Source organism: Aythya ferina, assembly GCF_964211825.1.
Source record: "Aythya ferina genome assembly, chromosome: 4".
Lineage (NCBI taxonomy): Eukaryota > Metazoa > Chordata > Aves > Anseriformes > Anatidae > Aythya > Aythya ferina.
In genome coordinates, this window is record NC_140300.1 from 13,681,462 (window position 1) to 13,689,378 (window position 7,917).

A 7,917-nucleotide genomic window follows, 5' to 3' on the forward strand; every position below is an offset into this window, starting at 1 on the left:
GCTGCAGCTCACCTGCTGTGGCTTTGAAAGTGTCTCATAAGCAAAACATTAACAAGGAAGTTCAGGAGGTGCCCTCTCTTGCCCTTTAACCTCATTTTTCCAGTTGGAAAGGTTTTAGAAAAATTAAAAATCTACAGTTTTAGCCTTTGGCCTTGACCTTTTGCTTTCTCTGTTAAATTCATATAATTAGTCTCCTGCAGTAAACAGAAGCTCCTGGCATGGTTAACTGCTTGGGTACCTGCCTCATCATCACCACATCTGGAACAACCTCAAGCTACACTTAAATTAACTCTCCAGACCAAAGGATATATTTTAGATTTATTTATTGATTTATAGTTTGTCTCAAACAACATTTCCTTCTTCAACACAAGATTATTCACACAAAACGTAATTTAGAGGACAAGCATAAACAGACTTTCTAAAATGTTCGTAGGGATTTTTCTTGATTATAGAGAATAAGACTGAATAAATAGTGTTTTTACAACAAGAGGCTTAATTTGTCTTTTCATAGAAATAAAGGCAGAATATTTTATTTATTTATTTATTTATTTATTTTCCTCTAGTATAGAAGTTGCAACTTCTATTATTTTGCCTAATGAGTATGGATACTCATTATGCATGGATTTCTCCCATGACATCCTACTAGCAAAGCTGAGAAAGTGTGGGATAGATGAGTGGAGGGCAAGGTGGGTTAAGAACTGGCTGACTGGTCGAGCTCAGAGGTAGGTGATCGGAGAAGCAGAGTCTGGCTGGAGGCCTTTGACTAGCGGTGTTCCCCAGGGGTTGGTGCTGGGTCTGGTCTTGTTCAACATCTTCATCGACAGCCTTGATGAGGGAATAGTGTCTGCCCTCAGCAAGTACGCCGATGACACAAAGCTGGGAGGAGTGGCTGACACACCAGAAGGCTGTGCTGCCATTCAGTGAGACCTGGACCAGCTGGAGAGATGGGCAGGAAGAAACCAAGTGAGATTTAATAAGAGCAAGTGTAGAGTCCTGCACCTGGAAAGGAACAACCCTGATACTTTATCAGTACAGGCTGGGGGACGACCTGCTGGAGAAGAGCTCTGAGGAGAAGGTCCTGGTGGACGACAGGTTGACCATGGGCCAGCAGTGTGCCCTTGTGGCCAAGAGGGCTAATGGGATCCTGGCGTGCATTAAAAGGAGCGTGGCCAGCAGGTCAAGGGAGGTGATCCTCTCCCTCTACTCTGCCCTGGCCAGGTCTCACCTGGAGTACTGTGTCCAGTTCTGGGCTCCTCGGTACAAGAAAGACAGGGATCTCCTGAAAAGAGTCCAGCGGAGGGCCACAAAGATGATACAGGGCCTGGAGCATCTTCCTTATGAGGAAAGGCTGAGAGACCTGGAGAAGAGAAGACTGAGAGGGGATCTCCTCAGTGTATATAAATATCTGAGGGGTGGGGGACAGAAGGATGTAGCCAACTTCTTCTCAGTGGTTTGTGGGGATAAGACAAGGGGCAATGGCTGCAAGTTAGAGCACAGGAAGTTCCGCACTGACATGCGAAAGAACTTCTTCACGGTGAGGGTGACGGAGCATTGGAACAGGCTGCCTAGGGAGGTTGTAGAGTCTCCTTCTCTGGAGATATTCAAGGCCTGTCTGGATGTCTATCTAGTCAGCCTGCTCTGAGGAACCTGCTTTGGCAGGGTGGGTTGGACCTGATGATCTTTTGAGGTCCCTTCCAACCCCTACAGTTCTGTGATTCTGTGATAGTTTTGTACAGTCAGTGATGGGATTGTTGGAGATGGCCTTAGGAAACAGAAGGTTTAACTTCATAAATAAATAGAAGTATGTTGTGTAGTATTTGCTAGACAAATATTCTGTTCTATACAATACAAGGCTCATGCTGATTTCCATCTTTGCAGAATTTTGCAGAATGTTTTTGTTTTTGTTTTTGTTTTTTTAAATCTTGTGGTCACTTTTGTCAGAATACCCAGGTGACGGTAACATCCTGTAGAGATCTGCAAAGTAAACTGATAAACTGTTAAATTTGATTGTTTTGATAATGTACTCTTTGGATGAGAAGTGACAATACCTCTGCTTGACCATATTCACCATATTTGCACAAAGTTCTGTGCCAGGTAAAGCAGAACGTCTTTTACCTGCACTCCCTCTGGATCCAGTGCCCCATGTTTTAGAAGGGGAGGTGGTGCCCTTGCCCACACTGCAGCTCCACAGCTCTCCTTGGAGAGAAACGTTGGTTCAAATCCATGAAGGTTGCAGAACACAAATCTCTCTGTTTTCAGCAGGGCCTCTCACTACCAGTCTATGATACACATTGCACGTACTGTCCATATTGACTATATTTCAAGGTCCAGCTAAATAGCAGGCTCTGAGTGTGCTTGGTAAATCAAGGAAATCCAGCAATGCAGAAGTACCTAGTCTTCAGGTGCCATCCCTCCATACTGGGTGGGAAGGTGTCTTAGCAAAAATTAGGGCCTGTTGGGTGTATGTGATGGCACAGCTTTAGGCTTGCGAACACAGTATTGCCTTAAAAATCATCTGGCTGTGCAAGTGGGATTGTTTCAAGACTTCTGTCCTGACTTAGGCACCAAGTTCTACGTAAAAAGACATTCAATCATTTCAATACCTTCTAGGTTATAGACGTACATGATGCAGATATTCAAGGTAGAGATGTAGATACTCGAGTACACCCTGTACATGTTGCAAATGAAACTGGATCCCATCTGAACAGGCTTTGAAATAAAACACAGAGCTGTGTAAACTGGATGATTTTGCATGTGTAGATTAACCAGGAGAGCAAACTTGCGCCCCTCCTCACTTGTGAGCATCTCCTTGTTCTGTGCCTGCTGTGTGCCACTTGGCAGGGGAATGACCCTTCAGTGCTATGGCTGTGTTATTCCTTCTCACACTGAGAGCTGAAGCAAAGCACTGGCACTACATGCTGCCATGTCCATTCATGCACAGGGGATGTTACCATACCCTGGAGTGAGGTTTTGCAGCACTAGGACCAACTGATGTAAAATCAGGACAATCCTATATGATGTGTCCCCACGCACAGCTTGGGCTGGCTGGAGTAGGGCTTGTGCTACGTCTGTGCCAGTTTGCAGGTTCAGGTAGCCTTAGGGAGGCCTAAATTTATCTCCAACTTTACCTCCCTGGGTTGAGAGCTTTATTTTGTGGCTCACAGAGGCACAGCCCACCTTCTACTGCTGTTTAAAAAGATGGTATGCTTCAGTGCTTTGTATATACAAGCAAATGTGATGAATTCAGTGATGGCAGCAGTACAAACTCTATAATTTTAATCTACTAGGACAGTTCATTCAGTGGTGAAGGCAATGTAAAGAGATGACTTTGCCAATCTAAAATTGCCTTTCTTCTTGTCTCCCTTCTCCTTCTTCATTTCTGAGCATATTAGTTGGAGCATCAGAGAAAATTATTTGGTGCAGGAAGAAGTTATTTCCAAACCGATTAAATACAATAAATTTTCCTGAAAGTTTCTTATAGTCTCTTTCAGGAGCTGCTAACCAGTAGCAAGGGAGATGTACTTTCCAGATCTTTTGTCTAACCAAGATCTTAACTTTCTTCTCTCAGGGCTCCCTTCTTTACAAGAAGGCAACTTCTTTTTGGAAGCCCTGTTTTACTGCAGTGCACTGTACAGGCTATGTGTAGAAGCTCATTGAGTGATCAGCCTCTTAAGTGGTGACGCTCACATCTCTTTATTAACTGGAGGATTCAGGATGCACTGCTTTTGTTCAGTCTACTTTTAGCAAAATTTACACACCTGTGCTGTTTGCAGCTAGAAGGTAGCAGACTTCTGCTTCAGAGTTCAAAAGTTTGATTTCAGACCTTGCTCCTTCCCTTTAGTTATTTGCAGCCTGTTAAATCCCCAATTTAAGCTTTCTTGCTTGCTTGCTTTTTTTTTTTTTTTTTTTTTTTTTTTTTTTCCACCTAAAGCAAAGCTAGAAAAGAATCTGTGCTAGAAATTGTCCTCTACAACTTCCCTTTTCTTTTCCCTCTGATCTCCAGATTCAGAGGAAACTCATTTCTGCATGACTTGTTCTGTGTTAAACTCAGTGGCTTTCAGCTCATGTGAAAATACCTCTGTGACTCTGTGCATTCTTCCTGTGCATTCAGGGTCCATCAGGGCAGTAGACTGACTTTAGTTTTGCTCCAGTGTAGGAGCCAGACTTTCTCCCTTTAACAAAACCAACAGAAAACTGTCTATGGTCAGGAAGCAGTAATTGGGTTGCTTTCTGACTTAATTTCAGCCTCACTGGCTTCCTCCCACTTCTGCTTCCTAACAAATATGTGATATAGGAGAAGAAGACACTTAGAATGTGAGTTATATGAAGTTATGTCTCTGTATTTGCCCTCTGGTTGGAACTCAGACCTTGTTAGTAAGTATAGGATCAATGAAGTCCATTGACTGACCTATGTAAGATAACTTTTGTATTCCCACAGCCCAAGCAACGGGGCCTCTCCTGTGGGAGGAAATAGAGGAAAAGCACTGAAAACTGTCTTAAATTGCTCTTGTCAAAGCTTTAATAAGCTCTACTGTGGGTATAACAAAGTGTTAGATGTAACTTCTTCCACTGTTAAGAAAACGTATGTCCTATTTACCATTCTAGTATTGAAGTTATTTGAAAATGAACCAATAACTCTTTCCTGGAATTGGGACAAAGGTTGCTGAAGTCTTCAGGAAGATCTTGCTCTGAAATCCCAGAAGAAAGGAACTGTCATGCATGATAAGATGTTTGCACAATTTGTCTTTCTGAAATTGCAACTCAAAATGAAGGCATTTCCTTTTCTGTAGCTGTTTCATGTTAAATTATTCTTAAAATATCAGTGTCTGAGGCATGATGTTTTACATTCCTTCCTTTTGTTGTTGTTGTAATTGATGATTATAAATCTTTAAAAAACTAGATCATCTTGTATTTAATAAAGAAATGGTCAAAGTTTGGGGAAAAAAGCTCTTAGTTCTGAAGTAGTTAGCCTCTATATCTTATGAAGCAAAGTGTGTGTGCCTGAAAGTCTGCTTGTTTACCATACAGGATAATAAGGTATTACTCTCTGCTACAATCAGTGCTGTCCTAGTCTTGACAAGCTGGCATTCCTGTACAATTTTAACTTTAACTTTAGATATTTCTGAAGATGGTTTAAATATTCAATTTTCTCTTATAAATTCACTACACTTTTACTTTCAAATCTGAGGGTATCAAACAAGGTTTGAAAAATTGGTTCCTGTGATCAGCTTTTGACTTGCTGCCTCTCTCTGTTTCATCTGATGGCTCATTATTTCTTGTGTCTCATGGCAAAGAGAACAATAACTTCCAGTCTAGTTTATCTGTGAGTTTATATGCTTAATGGTAAATGGGTCCAAACTTTTCAATTGCACTTTACACTTTACAGGGGAGTTGTGTAATGTCCTTTATAGTTCTTGTGCTAAGCCTCTGCCTACTACAGTTCTGCCTAGTTAATTTGAAGTATCCTGTAATCACTGTTTGCTTTAACCAGAATTGAATTATGACAGTTTTACCTTGCCATAATGCATTGCTTAATAATTGTCTCAGTAACTTGCACAGGGATGCAAAACTGGAATAGAGCAGTAGGAATTGTTATTTGATAACAAAGCAGCAGAAAGAAAAGCCAAAAATCAACCAACCAACCAAACAGAAAAACAAACAAAAAAACCCACACCAATACAAGCAAGGAGCATGATTTCAAAGAGTTACATTGCTGTAACTCAAAGAGACATTGGACAAAGAATGATCTGTTCAGTCTATTACAGAAAAGATTTGAGACTGTCTTTCCCTATGCAAATCTGTGAAAACGTGGAAGGTATTTTTCAAGTTATACATCTAAGAAGTAGCAGGTGGATAAAAGCAAATGAGTCAAGTTTTACTTAACATTTCCATACATCATTAACTGTTTGAGTCAGTGCTGTGCACATAACATGACATTCAAAAATCCTCTTCAGTCAGTGTTTTTTCATTGCCTGAAAGATTACAGCTACTTTCATACACAGGGTTTAGTAGGAAAAAAATATATACTTATTAGGCTGAGGAAACAAATCGAATGCTTTTAAGTGACAGAACATGTTGTAGACGGTGCTGCATAGGAGCCCCAGTCCTGCATTTGTGGGTATGTGGGTGACAGTGATGGCAGGAGCCATATGTGCATGGCATGAGTGAAGGAGTCGGTCTGCATGCAGATACCAACTGTTGTTTTTCTTCCTGCAATTAAAATGACGAAGCATATTTATTTTGGTATTAAAATTTGGAGGGAACTACAAAGGAATGATAACTACAACATTCTGTACTAGTAGGAGTAACTGAGTAGGTTTGTTGCTGAGTGAGCTTGTCATTTTTATATCTTCCTCAGTCCAAATCTGATTACAAATCTAATGACATATAATGAAAGCAGACTTGTCATGCATCAGATACATGCTTTCAAGGTGCAGCTGACAGTACAAGGTCTGATGGCCTAGAAGTTTGCTAAGGTTGATTCTCCCCCTTCCCAACCTAAAACATAATAACTCAGACTATATATATATAACAAATTATAAATAACAAATTGAAACGTATGGATTCAGGTCAAAATACTTCAATCAGATGCATTTAAAGTCATTTGTATTTCTTCAGTGGATTGCTAAATTGTTTGGAAATTGTATTTATTTCCTCTAGATCTTTTCCTCCTTCACAAAAAAAAAAAAAAAAAAAAAAAAAAAAAAAAAAAAGTAAAGACATGGCTGCTAGGTGCAATTTAAGGGAAGTATTTTTCTGTAAAAAGCAAACAAGCAAACAAACTTACATTCATATAAAAACTCTCTGACATATGCTTTATGCTACATAAACAATGCTGACATCAAACTGGATATAGTGTTCATAAGAAATGCTGTTTATAATAAAAACTGTGGAATGCAGTCCTGTAACACTGACTTTCTTAACCAAAGAAAGAAATAATGAAAACATGGAGTGTGGTGCAAATTACTGAAATTTCTAGGGTAAACAATTTTTGTCTCCACTTTGCCAGTGTCCATTAGGATCTTTATGGATTGTGATTATATATTTGAGTACAAAGCTGTTGTTTCTGCTTTCTGTGTCAAAGGAAAAGAGAGACTGCAGCTGGTTTAATCTCTCTGCTGTATATCCAAAGTATGAACAGCCCTATTTAGTAGCTCTCCTAACACTATCAGAAGATAAAGTTCAAAATTTTGTGGCAGAAGGCAAAAAAAATCTCTTATAATAGGACCTCTTTTATAATGAAGAAGTGTCTGATGTATTCTGAGATCCTCCTGAAATGCTTGTGATGTGCAGGGGACCTGTGTGGAAGAGAAGCTATAGTGTTGTGCTGCTCTGAGATCAGCAGAAAAGTAACACATCTGCAGCCAACTCATGCTGACACTTAAATTAAGATGAGTCAGTTTATGATACCATGAAGTGGGACTAGCTGGGAAAAGGGTTATAAAGAAGATGGAAGCGGACTCTTCTGGAAGTGTCCACAGAGAAAGGACAAAAAGCAACAGTCGGAAGCTAGAATCAGGGAAATTCTGTCTAGACATAAAGAAAAAATCATTATGAGGATTGTTAAGCTCTGGGTGGGGTTGCCCTGAGAGGTTGTTGAATCTCCCTCCCTCTCTGGAGATACTCAAAATTCAATTGAATGATGCCATGAACAACCTTATGTAGTATTGAAGTTAGCCCTGCTTTGAGTGGGAGGCTGAACAACAAAAGGTCAATAAATAAATAAATTCAGCAAACTGACCCCAAAGTGAGTCATTTTGTGGCTGATACAGTATTATATGGGGTGGAAATGCTGCACTGGGGAGCTGCAAAAGGGGGGATACTCTGCATGGGATGAAAAGGAAACAACAAGGGTGCAGTCCCACTGCACCTCAACAAGGAGAGCAGCATGTTTGGTGATTTTAATCTGATTCAGCT